General features: G+C 39.7%; 1 protein-coding gene across 12 annotated transcripts in view; it reads left to right on the forward strand.

Annotated features, from left to right (window-relative positions):
- Positions 1 to 13570, forward strand: part of LOC309860781 (uncharacterized protein) — a 130669-nt gene that overhangs the window by 21406 nt on the left and 95693 nt on the right. The window lies entirely within an intron of this gene.

The following is a 13570-nucleotide window of genomic DNA, read 5'->3' on the forward strand; positions in this document are numbered from 1 at the left end:
AAGCATTGAATTGTTTCTGTGAGTCTGTATGTTCCGTTGGTGTCTCCAGGGGGTCCCGTCTATTGATGAAGAGCTCTCCACTCTCAAAATGGGTTCTTAAGAAATGAAGAACTACACACAGAATGGGTGGCAGGTAGAGCCCAAATTATCCTCTCTACTGTTGACTGGGCTGAATTGTAGGATATACTACTAAGCAAGAGTCAAATGGGCTTCTAACTGCGTTGGAAAATGTGTCTCTTCCTCATGTGGTTGCCCCCAAGTCACTCCATTCCAGGGAAATCATTCCACTTCTCCCAGGGAGAACAAGAATGTGAGTGCCAGGGCTATGTTTAAGGAAAAGTCCTCCTCCTCCAAACCAAGAAGTGGGATGAAACATCCCCTACCACTTATTCCACAAGATCTTCTGATGCAAATTATAAACTCTTTGAGGGCAAGATCTGTATCTTAAGACCTTCATGCATTCTCTATGAAACTGAAAAGGATGGCACATAAAAGTTATTCACTAATAGTAAGTCCAGGCTGTGTTCTGATCTCCTTCCATGTATGAGCTTAACCAGTCTTCACAACAACCTTATGAAGCAGCTGGTATTAACACTGGTGTTTCATAGATGAGCAAACTGAGGCATAGAGTCCGCATGAGCAATGCATGGGAAAGCTGGATTTAGATCAACTGGACTTCAGAATTCATGCTTTTATTTGTTTTTTAAAGACTTAATTTATTTATTTGAGAGAGAGAGAGGGAGAAATTGAGAGACAGAACCCCAGCAGAGGGGGAAAGGCAGAGGGAGAGGGAGAAACTGACTCCCCACTGAGGAGGGAGCCCAAAGTGGGGCTTGATCTCAGGACCCTGGGATCATGACCTGACCCCAAGGCAGATGCTTAACTGACTGAGCCACCCAGGTGCCCCAGAATCCGTGCTTTTAGTCACCATCTGATACTGCCCTGATTGAATTTCAAGAGCAACAGTGTTGGTAGAAATGGAGATTGTGAGAGACCAAAGCTGGATAGGAACAGCGCTGATCATGTCAAGTTAAGAGAAGTTCATTGACTAACATCTAATACTTAGAATCACTGGAGAAGCCTCTATAGCACATTCGCTTTTTTCTAAATTATCAGAAATCCTGTGAAATAAATTATGTACTACTATATGAACTTGGAAAGAACTCTGTTAATACATCCCACTGAACGACTTGAATAATTTCTTTGTGTAATTTCTAATCATGAGCACAAAAATGAATCAAAAGTTCTCACACTCAATTGAAAAAGATAATTGTTTCTGTCTCAATAATTTTGTTGCTCAAATAATTAGAATACAATTTGTATTATAATAGACAAGGAAGTTTTTCTTTATTATTGTACAGAAAGATGTGAAAGTTAAGGCCCTGTCCAGCTATTAATTATGTTTCATCTTATAGCTTTACATTTTATTTCTGTGATGGATTTCAGTCTGAATCCTAAAAAGTCAAAAATAACTGTCCTTCCTGTGTTTTGCCTATCTACCACTAGAGGACACTATCTAGTCTTGTATGCCTTAGAGTTCTGCTTTGTTTCCCATGTTGATCAGGGAGAGAGGAGGCATGAAAGGAATAGAATGAACAATGTGTTGCAGGTTTATTATCCTGAAGTCATGGAAAGTAGAAATGAATTTCAAAGCAAACCTGCTGAAACACTTCATCTGATGGTGACCAGTGTTGATTCAGTGCCGACTACTGGACACAGCATTACCTTCATTTCACAGGTGAGGGAATTGAAGCTCAGGAAAGTCATATACTACCCCACCCCCCGCAGTCACACAATTGTACAACAGGACTTAATTCAAGCTAGGAATCCACACCAGGATTGAATAAAAAAAGAAAATTTCCATAATGCCACTCACTGATTTTCTGACACGCCCAGGGGAGTTTATTCTTCCTAATAGAGCATCTGGTGGTTGAGTTTGATGATGGGAGGTTACAAGGAATGTAAGATAAATACCAGCAACAACTCCAGATGTCATTTATAGCTAAATAGAGTCCAACAAAACAGCCATCTAGATAGCTTTGCTTTAAATTCCACTTAATCTAATTTGCCCCCACCCTGTTGGCTTAAATGTAGTGTGATAATTTAAGGGGCCAGGTATAACAAGGCAGTTTGTTTCATAAAGGAACTGTGTTTATGCCTTGGTGAAACTGCTGGGTGACTGTCAGCAACTACTCTTTTTTGGGGGATCATGATATAAGTGTATATGCCTGGGAAAGGGGCCATTTTTACATGGAACATTGATGGACCTTGATAGTGTTATTTCTGGCATGAAATTGTGCTGTAATTCATTTTTCCACATACGTAACTGTATTTGGCAGTGATGTGCATTAAATTTATCCCATATACTAAATAATGACTGTTGAAATTGATTGGGCATGCACTTTATGCCATCAGAGTTAGTAAATATCAGTCCCGTACTGGCCTGAATCTAAACACGTTCACTAAAATCATAATGAGCTTAGGTTTATTCATTATAATGCCCATACATTTCCTGGTCTCGGTGCTGTTTAATAAGCTGCTTATATTATTTTCATATGAGGAAGTGGAAAATTAAATTTTGGTCCCAATTGCACCAATTATATATATATAAAGGGCATCTAGATTCATCTGTATGAAACACATCCCCAAGATGAAACCACTTAAATCTTCATCTCCAAGGAAGGAATAAAGAGCACATAATATCCAAAAGTGAGATTCAGGACTAAGACATGTTTATTCTATAACCATAGCCCACCAAGACATTTCTATATTCAGTCTGTGAAATGTAAAGTCATAGAGCTAAAAAAAAAAAGAAAGAAAGAAAGAAAGAAAGAAAGAAAGAAAGAAAGAAAGAAAAAGAAAAGAAAAGAAAAAAAAATCTGGAAAAAATAATACAAGGAAATTTGGAAACTTTATATATTTCACACATATTCCAAACACTCATTTCTAACTCATGAGTTAGACATCAGGGAACTTTCAATCTAGAAATGTCTTAGACCAGTATCAGATTTTTAATTCCCCTTTTGCTCTGGAATCTTGGAGCAGCTGTCTTCCCCAAATGAGCCTACTAATGTAGATTTATTTTTTGTTTTTATGGGTTGTTGTGTTTTTTTTTTAACATTTATTTATTTATATGAGAGAGAGAGCCAGTACGAGCAGGAGGGGCAAAGGGAGAGAATCTCCAACAGACTCCTCATTCAGTGCTGGAGCCATATGTGGGGCTTCATCTCAAAACCCTGAGATCAGGGGCGCCTGGGTGGCTCAGTGAGTTAAGTCTCTGTCTTCAGCTTGGGTCATGATGTCAGGGTCTTGGGATTGGGCCTCACATCAGGCTCTCTGCTCAGCAGGGAGCCTGCTTCCCCCTCTCTCTCTGCCTGCCTCTCTGTGCCTACTTGTGATCTCTCTCTCTGTCAAATAAATAAATAAAATCTTAAAAACAAAAACAAAACAAAACCAACCTGAGATCATGACCTGGGCAGAAATCAAGAGTCGGACACTTAACCAACTAAGCCACCCAAGTGCCCCAAAGATTTGTTTTTTAAATTACTCCTTATTCCAATGATAAATAAGCTAGTTAATTCCATTAACTGAAAGCTTCCGAAAGACAGCTACAGCATGTGAGGATATTTACATGTCTCTAGGAGCACAGCCTGTGTATAGAGCAGATCTATCACAGTATATTGGTGGAGGAAGTCGACCCAGGCATGTGCAGGAGACAGACCCAAATACAGTCTGTTTTGTTTCCTGGCTTTCCAAGGTCTCAGGCCTCTCTCTGGGGCCTGTAATGTATTCTTCCTTATTCATGGCAACAGCAGTTGTGCTTGACAGAAGCAAGATCCAAGTCACAGCAGATCAGGTGACTCAAAGTGTCAGTATGTGTGTCAGAATTTCCCATGATGTTGCGGGCAAGCTGTCCCTGGAGCCATGGTTATCTGAGGCCCTGGAGGATCTACTTTGTTGTTGGCAGGAGGCTTCAGTGTCTCACAACTGGGCTGCTCCATAAAGTTGCTCATGACATGGCAATAAGTTCTGTGTCAAAACACCCTTTTCCAGGGTACCTAGGTTGTTCAGTGGGTTAAGCCTCTGCCCTTGGCTCAGGTCATGATCTCAGGGTCCTGGGATCGAGCCCCACATCAGGCTCTCTGCTCAGCAGGAGCCTGCTTCCCCCTCTCTCTCTGCCTGCCTCTCTGTCTACTTGTGATCTCTCTCTCTGTCAAATAAATAATAAAATCTTAAAAAATAGTACCCTTTTCCATAGAAAGTGGACTCCCTTAATGTTTTAGCCCAATGTTATAACCTTTCAGTCACAGTTATTAGAATAGTTATTGACAGTCACTAAAACACTGACTTCCTATCATTACAATTCAGTGATTCTATTTCAAACCTCCATTTTAATATCCAGTTAATGGCTCTCTTCTCTCCCACCTCCAGTCCCAACCCCTGCAACAGCATGGGGATGTGGTAGTGTGGCCTGGTTCACCCACACCTATCCGTGTCTTTCCATCACATATGTTGCTGGTGATGGCTGGGGAGGAAGGATAAAGAAAGGAGAACTACCCTAGTGGGACACAGTGCATTGTCCTTGTGCTCAGTGTGGACAGATGGAGACCTACAATGTCATCTGACAAGTAATTTGTTCCCAAGCAGCAATTCAAGGTGCTAGGGGGTCCTTATGAGACAGCTTCATTCTGAATTTCAGGCCCAGCTCCAGCCTGGTGTCCTATTCCTCTGATATGTATTCCTATGTCCTATTCCTCTTCACCCAGTGCTGTGCTTTCCCAGATAAAACCAAAGTTCTAAACGTGATCTATTCACCAAGCCAAACTCCTAGGTCTTCAGGTTTATGTAGGCTCCATCTTCCAAATCTCTCAGACTTTAAGTAGGCGTAGTCTTGCCCTTGCTGCACCCGGTAGTCTCCCTCTGTGCCATCTCTTCCAACGTACTTTTCCTCTACCCTGGCACTAGGGCTGGACAGCGAGCTTAGCACCTCATAACTGTCCCGATAGGGACTAGCAGACCCACAAACCTGTGGGTACCCACAAACCTGTGGGCAGTCCTCTTGATAGCTCCCTACGTTGACATTGAGGAAGAGAGCAACCCAGCCCCACCTCTACCCTTCTTGGGGGGATAAATAGTTCTACATGAGTAGTGCACTTCTACAAAAGGCAACAGCCTTCTTCCTCTCAACCTCATCTTCTGTTAGTGACGTGGTGAAGTGATGGTGCTGGTTCTGCTTCCTGGTTTCTCTTAGCAGGCCCTGTTGAAGGATGGAGGCCCCAACAGCCACCATCCTAGGAATTTGGAATGTGGGGTTTTTAGCCCCTATGATCTCCAGTTCTGAGCTTTAGGTTGGTGTTAGTCACCAGTACTCAGCAGCTGTCACCCATGTTTAACATTAACCATCTTTCCCCAACCGCACTCTGATCCTTTGCTGCCCATCTGGGTGGTGATGCCTCTCTGGAGTGTGATCAACTTTCCTGGGATGAGGGACCCGATTCGGTATAAAACTATGATACTCCTTGGCAAAACAGAAAGTTTGGTCACCCTACCTCCCAATTTCCATGATTCCAAGCCGAACCTGTAAGTAATTCAGTTCCTTCCCTATCTTCATTTCTTCTGTCCTGTTCGCTAATTATGTTGTTCTACATCTAACAGCCCTTGTATCTGTGCCCCCTTTTCTGATTCGGCAACTATCTCAACTTCTGCTAGTCATTCTGAACCTTGGTTTCTCATTGGAAGCACCAAGACAATTTAGAAACTTCTGATACCTGGATTCCATCTTAAGAGATGATTTAAACGGTCTGGGTTTGGCCATGGAAAATTACAAGGTGATTAGCCTGTGCATTATCCCACCTCAACTACTACTACGGACCTCAGTGATCTTCTCAGCTCCACAGTGTCCTCCTCTCATCCATCCTTGACACTACAGCCAGAGTTATCTTGCAAAAACACAAAGCAGATCATGTCATGGCCCTGGTTAAAACTCCCCTGTGGGGATTGGGTCTGCACTGCCTTCTGGTAAAGCTCAAGCTCCTTAGTTTCATCCACCATGATCTATGGCAATACCACCCTTTGCTCATTTAAAAACTGCTTACTGAGCACCTACTTTAAAATATCTGGGAACCACCACAGAGAGAATAGAGATAGAACTAGGACAAGCATGGTGTATGCCACGCTGGTGAGCAGTGAGGAAGGAATGAAGAATACAACTTATTAAAAACTTATCTTTCTATACATAGTTATTTCTTTTCTTTTAGAACGTCTGTCCTGGAAGGAGCAATGTACCTCTTTCCCTGGAGTTATATTTAAAACATAGCACTGGAATAACGTTTGAAGAAAATAGCAGGAATAGAGCAGTTAAAAATAATTATTTGCATGAAAGTAGTTCTCCCTTGTCCCTCAAAGACGGTGTTATCATCTGCTGGAAAATTACCAGGTCAGCCTATATTTAGTCTAGCTCCTTGGGATATCTATAATTTTGTTAAGTTAACAAACATTAATGAAGTGTCTAAATGATAGAGTTCCATTTAAAATTCTACACAGTGCTGTCCTGTTTTCAGTGTCTTATTTTCATGTGCTGTTTTGGCTCAAGCACTGTGGGGTGGTGTCAGCATCCTGGGTTCCAGAGCACTAAAGGCTGAAAGGCACCAAGCATAGGTTGAGAACCATTTCCAAATTTGCCCCATCATAAACATGTCAGGGGACAACAACCAATTACAGATTCAAGTTTTCCCCCAGCCTCCACCTGATTCAGAATCTGTATCAGAGGAACGTGGAAATCTAAATATTTAAATAAAAGTCCCAGGTGATTCTTAAAAACAGACAAATTTAGAAAATAAGGGACTAGGCTCTGGATCCCTTTTCCTTCATTATCGATGTGACCCCAGTGGCTTTTAGTCAACCAGAATTTGGGTACTGTCAGAGGTCACTGAGGAGCCCTGACCTGGGTCTCTGCAATGCCAGTGAATAAGGACAAAAGAAATCTATGTCAATAGATGGGATTGACAAGTAAGAGAGATAAAGAAATATGCTCAGTCTACCATCTTACTAGAAATGTTCCAGATGGGAATATTGTGTCCAAAAGCTTGTGTGCCTTAAATGACTTTTTATTCATTATACTAAAAAGATTATTCTACAATTCCTTTCTTATCATGACAAAGCTTTTTATCTTGCTATAGGTGCCCTTTTTGAACAACATAGGCTCTTGCATACTAATTCACAGAGCAATGTGAAGTTTTCTAAGACTTGGCTTCAGTGAGGAAAAAAAATACTTGTAGAATTTTAGAAATAACCAAGTAGACCTTAGAATTGGAAAGTGATATTGATTCACTGATGAAGCTTTTTGTTTTTTTAATTGTACATTTTAGTTTCTTTATAAAAGGTAATGTCAGGATGTGTTTAATTAATGTATGTAGAAAACATGTTCATGGGAATGTTCTCAAAGACACTTGTAATACATAAAATAATGGCTCTTATTTACTGATACAAGGCATTGTGTAAGTACCTGACATTTTATAGGGTGACCAACCATCCCCGTCTGCTCGGAACGTCCCAATCTTAACATTCAGAGTTCTTTATCTGAAGGACTCCTCTGCCCTGGGCAAACCAGGTGTTGGTCACCTACATTTTCATCTCACTTGCTCTTCAAAACAACCCTATGTGATAGAGACTATAATTATCCCCATTTTACAAATGGGGAAACCGAGGTATAAGGGTTTTATGCAAACTGACCCTAATCACCAGACTAGAAAGTTGCAGAGTTGCTACTCAAACCACTGTTTTGCTCCATTTGTAGCAAAGTCTCTCAAAGTCTACTTTGCTAATTACTCTGTGTTTTGCAAGGAAACTACAACCCTTAGAGGTTCAGTTATTTCTTCCTTGTCCAGGGGATAAAGTTTATTTATGGACTTAGCAACAAAATAGCCTATTTAGAATTTCCTGGCAAATTAAAAATCAGTTTCACAAGAAATTAATTGTATCACGTTCAACAGCAGCAGAGAATTAAAGCCACATCGAGTTCTCTAACACTATGAATGTTGCTTGGAAAACTGGGTTTGGGGAGACAAAACAAGAGCACGGGGAAATTTCACCCTCTGGAAGGGCAGTGTTTCAGGAGAATGGTATGTGCCTGACAGCTGCTTTGAGGAGCACAGCAACCCCAGGGTAGCATTTCACAGAGGAAAGTGATGGTGGCTGTGTCATCTAGTCAAGTCCACCGGGGAGGGGAAGAAAGGTGATATGCTTTCAGGCCTGCCATTTAGCCAAGACAGCTAGCTCATTTGGTTTTCCTCACTAATAAACTCTCTGAGCTTACGTGAACTTCTGGGCTGCAACTACAGTTCAAATTGAAAAATAATTTGCACTGCACTGAAATTTAGATTTTTGGAAAGTCATTTGTGCTTATTGCATTGTATAGAATCATAACGTCTTGAGACTGTTGATCCTGAAGGTTCTGATTTCTTTGGAATAACTAGAGATGGTATATGTTCATCAAATGAGTAAAACACTTGCTTTCTGCCAGTATCATAAGATCCTATGTAGGTGCAGCTAGGACTTTATTTCCAGACACTATGATGATCGTTTACTAAATGTTACATTTATAAAATTTTTATCCTATTTCTTTCCTAATTATGAAATAATTTGTCTTCTGTATTTCCTCAGTGAAATATAAAGACTCTAAAATTCCAATTATATAGTCACTTCTGATATTTTTGATTACCCTTTCATTCTCCCTTCTCTGCATATAATAAATTATGGCATATCCACATTATGGAGTGCAACACTGCCATTAAAATCATGTCCTAAACAATACATGTTTACACGGAAATATGCCCACTGAAATTAAAAGTGGAAAATCTGTACAACTTTTGTAACTTGCCTTCCCTCCTTAATTTTACTAAGCATTTTTCCACTCCATTTAATATTTTTCTAGAAGATGGTATTTACTGGTAGTATAATATTTTATAATACGGATAGACTTTAGTTTGCTTAACAAATGTCTTATATTTTCAATACTTCAGATTAAAGAATGCACAAATTTTTGTGCAAAGTTTTTATTGTCTCAGAGTAGATTCTTTAATTCTTGCTCTTCCACTTCAAAAATTACATCAAGAGACTTAAAACTACCAACAGAAAGATTGTGTTAAATTTATGCTACAGACCAGCACCCATTAGTTTAGTTTAGTTTTGTTTTGTTTTTTCCATACTCAACAACACAGAAAATCATGCTTTTTGGTCTCAAACACAAACTAGACAAAATCCAAAAAGTTGCAAATTTTTTTTTAATTCATGAAAATTTCCTTTTGTTTTCCTGGGTTTTTTTTTTGTTGTTGTTGTTGTCTTCTTCTTTGTTTGTTTAAAAGGGGTCTTTCTCATGCCAAAAGAAGAATACATTTGTGGATACATCATTCAGAGTCCCAGAGGGAAACAAAAGGCATGCTTAGCTTGGATTTTTTAAAGATTTTAAAAAATGTATAATAAAGTATAAATAAAATGATGTACAGAGATGTGGGCAGAGCTGAGGAAACAACAAAAGTGCTGAGGCATTATGGTATTATGATTATTATGATTTCTGATAAGAAATACATATTTGATCCTCATCCCAGTTTCTGGCACAGATCTCCAAAGACCCTTGGAGTTTTCAAAATGTCAGCTGCTTCAGAGGTGCCTTTGTTATGTTAATGTGACTTTTGGAAAGCCCCTAAGTAACCTAAGGATGGGGGCTTGTTGCCAGGAGAGCCAACCGTCTGATTAGAGGTTTGGAACTTTCAGTCCCACCCAGGAACCTTTATAAAGAGGGGAGAGCGGCTGGAGATTGAGTTCAGTCACCCATGCCCAGTGATTTAATGAAGCATGCCTATGTAATGAAGCCTCATAAAAACCGAAAAGGATGTGGTTCCGAGAGTGTCTGGGTTGGTGAACACCTGGAGTCTTGGGGAGAGTGGTGCACCTGGAGAGGTCATGGAAGCCCCACACCCTTTCCCCATATCTTGCCCTATGCATCTCTTCCATTTGGCTCTTCTGAGTTATATCCTTTCATAATAAACTGCTCATCAACTACATAGAATAGTTTCTCCAAGTTCTACGAGCCCCTCTAGCCAATGAACTGAACCCACAGAGGGGATCTTTGTAACCTCCAACCTGTAGCCCATTGGTCAGAAGTACAGGTGACAACCTGGGTTTCTGAAGTGGGAGGAGGGCAGTCTTGTAGGACTGAACCCTTGACCTTTGGGATCTGATGTTCTCTCTGGGTAGAGGGTGTTAGAATTGAGTTGAATTGTAGGACACTCAGTTGGTGTCAGTGTTGCGTGGTGGTACTAGAAAAAAAACCCTACACATTAAAATTGATGCAAATTGTAGGCACCCAGAGACCAGGAACAGTGGGAAGCCATTACCTCGCTGAGCCTGAAGGAATAGGAAAGGGGAAATAGAACTACTTTCCCTGTGCGGGAGAGCCAGGGGGAGGGTATGCCTCACCACCGCTGTGTGTCAGAGCAGCCCCTGCCAGCACCTGGAACCAAAGCAGCACGAGTCAGAGAAAACTACCCCCATACCTTTTTCATTCTATAAGCTGCTCTCCTGCCGGTGCCTACCATTGGATGAATCCAACCGGAAACCAGAGAGCAGGGCTGAGGTGAAATAATCGTTTATCCACAATTTTATACTCTCCTAAATATTATCCAAGAATGAAGCAGTGTAAAAACTGAGAATTTTCCACTTACAGACCCTTACAAAAATAATAAGGTGCCTTGGGGCGCCTGGGTGGCTCAGTGGGTTAAGCCACTGCCTTCGGCTCGGGTCATGATCTCAGGGTCCTGGGATCGAGTCCCGCATCGGGCTCTCTGCTCGGCAGGGAGCCTGCTTCCCTCTCTCTCTCTCTCTCTCTCTCTCTCTGCCTGCCTCTCTACCTACTTGTGATCTCTCTCTGTCAAATAAATAAATAAAATCTTAAAATAAAAAAAATAATAAGGTGCCTTAGGAAGAGACAGAAACCCAGAAGGAAAACTGTGGAAAATAAGAAAAAAGAGGAGCACACAAAGGCATAAAAAAAATTTTAGTTGTGAGATTTTAGCAATCAATAATTAAAGGTAAAACTAAAATTAACAATGGCAGCAAGATGGGGAGGAGGATTCAATGGGTAGTAAAGACACAAACATTCTCCAAATGCTCAGGAGAATAGAAATGTTAAAGAATTTTAAGCGTCCACATTTTTATTCTTTTATTAGTTTCCTTCAAACATGTATATTAACCTACACATTTTCTAACAATGTTTAAATTTTAACACATTAAGGATCAAGAGAAAAAAAACAAGGAGGCAAGCTTAGAAAACTTGATCATCCAAAGACAGAAAAGGGAAAAAAGCAAAGGGAAACCATGATAAATAAAGACACATAATAAGAAACACATCCAAATATTTCATGCAATAAGTAATGGGGTTAAATTTATCTATTAAAAGTCAGATTATCAGACTGTATTTTTTAAATCAAGCTACATGCAACTGCTTCTAAGAAACAAACTTAAGACAAAGCTATACTGAATATATAAGAAAAAATGTGTCAAAGCATAAAACAAAAAACTGATATTATCGGACAAAATAACAATGCAAGAAGCATTACATGGAGATAGAGTCTACATAATAATACATAATAATATAAGACATAATTCAACTGAAATAAATTATAAATGTATAATCACATAACAACATAACCTGGAAATCTAAAAGGAAATATATGGAAGAGAATTTTCTTTTTTAATTTTCAATTGTCCTTTCATACTGAAATTTGTTTTTGTTTTTTTTTTTAAGATTTTATTTATTTATTTGACAGAGAGATCACAAGTAGGCAGAGAGGCAGGCAAAGAGAAAGGGGGAAGCAGGCTCCCTTCTGAGCAGAAAGCCCGATGCAGGGCTTGATCCCAGGACCCTGGGATCGTGACCTAAGCCAAAGACAGAGACTTTAACCCACTGAGCCACCCGGGTACCCCAATACTGAAAGGTTTTTAAATGCCAATTTGAATATTTTTAGTAGCCATAAACAAAAAAACAGAAGAATATTTGAACTGACAAAATAACAAAATTAATTATATATATGCATATATATACATATACTGCAAAAGAAAGTGTACATGTAAATTATTTTCACATATACATGGAATATTTTTTAAAAATAACTATATAACATATCATGAAGAAAATCGCAACAAATTACAAAGAATGGGATCATATAGCCCATTTTATTGTACTACGATAGATTTTCATTTTATTTGTCCCTGAAGTAGATTAAGACATTAAGATACAGTATTTTATATTACATATATACATGCATGCTCTTGTGTGTTAAACAATGCTGAGGAAATGTAGAAGAAAACATTTACTTAGAATCATTTATTTTTCAGATTAAAAATACTGTCTCATATCTTGAGGAGGACATCTAATCAACTCAATTGTTAAGCCAGAGAGTTATTTTTAAAATATAATATGTAAGTTTTAATTAGCATACCAAACCAACATTTTTATTCTTTCCAACTAATTATTTGAGAATCTCTGAAGAGCTGTGGTGGCTAGTGAAAAAGAGATTTGTTAAGCTTGAGGAAATGATATGAAGTGTTTTTTTTCCCCCTGAGGTTGTATGCCATTTGTGTTTTTTAAAATCTCTTTTTTAATATGTGCTAAGGACCACTGACAGCAATTTTCAGACAATCACAAGTGGGTGAGAAGTAAGGCAAGACCACATTCAGGATCCCAGTGCAGTTTGGACTGAAGGAGGTCAGTGGAACTAAAGTCTTCAACTGGAAAGACATTCAAGTTTGAAGCTGATGGCTAAGTAATAATACTTGAAGCACCTTTGTTGCAGAAAGGTGGTTTTATTAAAGCACGGGGTCAGTGCCCATAGGCAGAAAGAGCTAATACTAGAGTTGTGAGGAGTGGCCCGTTACATACTTTCAAGCTGGGAGGGGGTTAGGGATAATATAAATCTCAAGGGAATTTTGGAAGCAAGGTTTCCAGGACCTTGAAGGGGCTAGCTATTTTTGGGAAAAGGTCATTTATTACTGTCTAATAAAACCTTAGTCATGAAGCCCTTCAGATGTATATCGGTGGGTCATATGCTTGGGGAATGATTGCTGATGTGTATCTTGGGGAGTAGAGATAAAGGAAGTTTCCAAAGGAATTTTTATATGTCAAAGTAGACTTTGGGATTCTGGAGGGTCAGGCTAAGATTGCCTTTTGCCCTTAGCAAAGTATTAACATTGAGGCAGCTGAGTTCCTAGAGGAATGTCACTCTGCCTGTTTCAAGGACTTGTCAATGGGCTGTAAGTAGTAAGGAAATTTAATAATTTTTCTTCTGCCTTTGTTTCCCACATCATAATGACTTCTGGGCTTCCAGGATAAAAATTAGGCAACTTAAAACAAAAACAGGGACGCCTGGGTGGTTAAACGTTAAACCTCAGCCGGTTAAACGTCAGCCTTCAGCTCAGGTCATGATCCCAGGGTTCAGGGATCGAGTCCCACATCAGACTCCCTGCTCAGCCAAGAGTCTGCTTCTCCCTCTGCCTGCTGCTCTCTTTGCTTGTG

Source organism: Mustela nivalis, assembly GCF_964662115.1.
Source record: "Mustela nivalis genome assembly, chromosome: 3".
NCBI lineage: Eukaryota > Metazoa > Chordata > Mammalia > Carnivora > Mustelidae > Mustela > Mustela nivalis.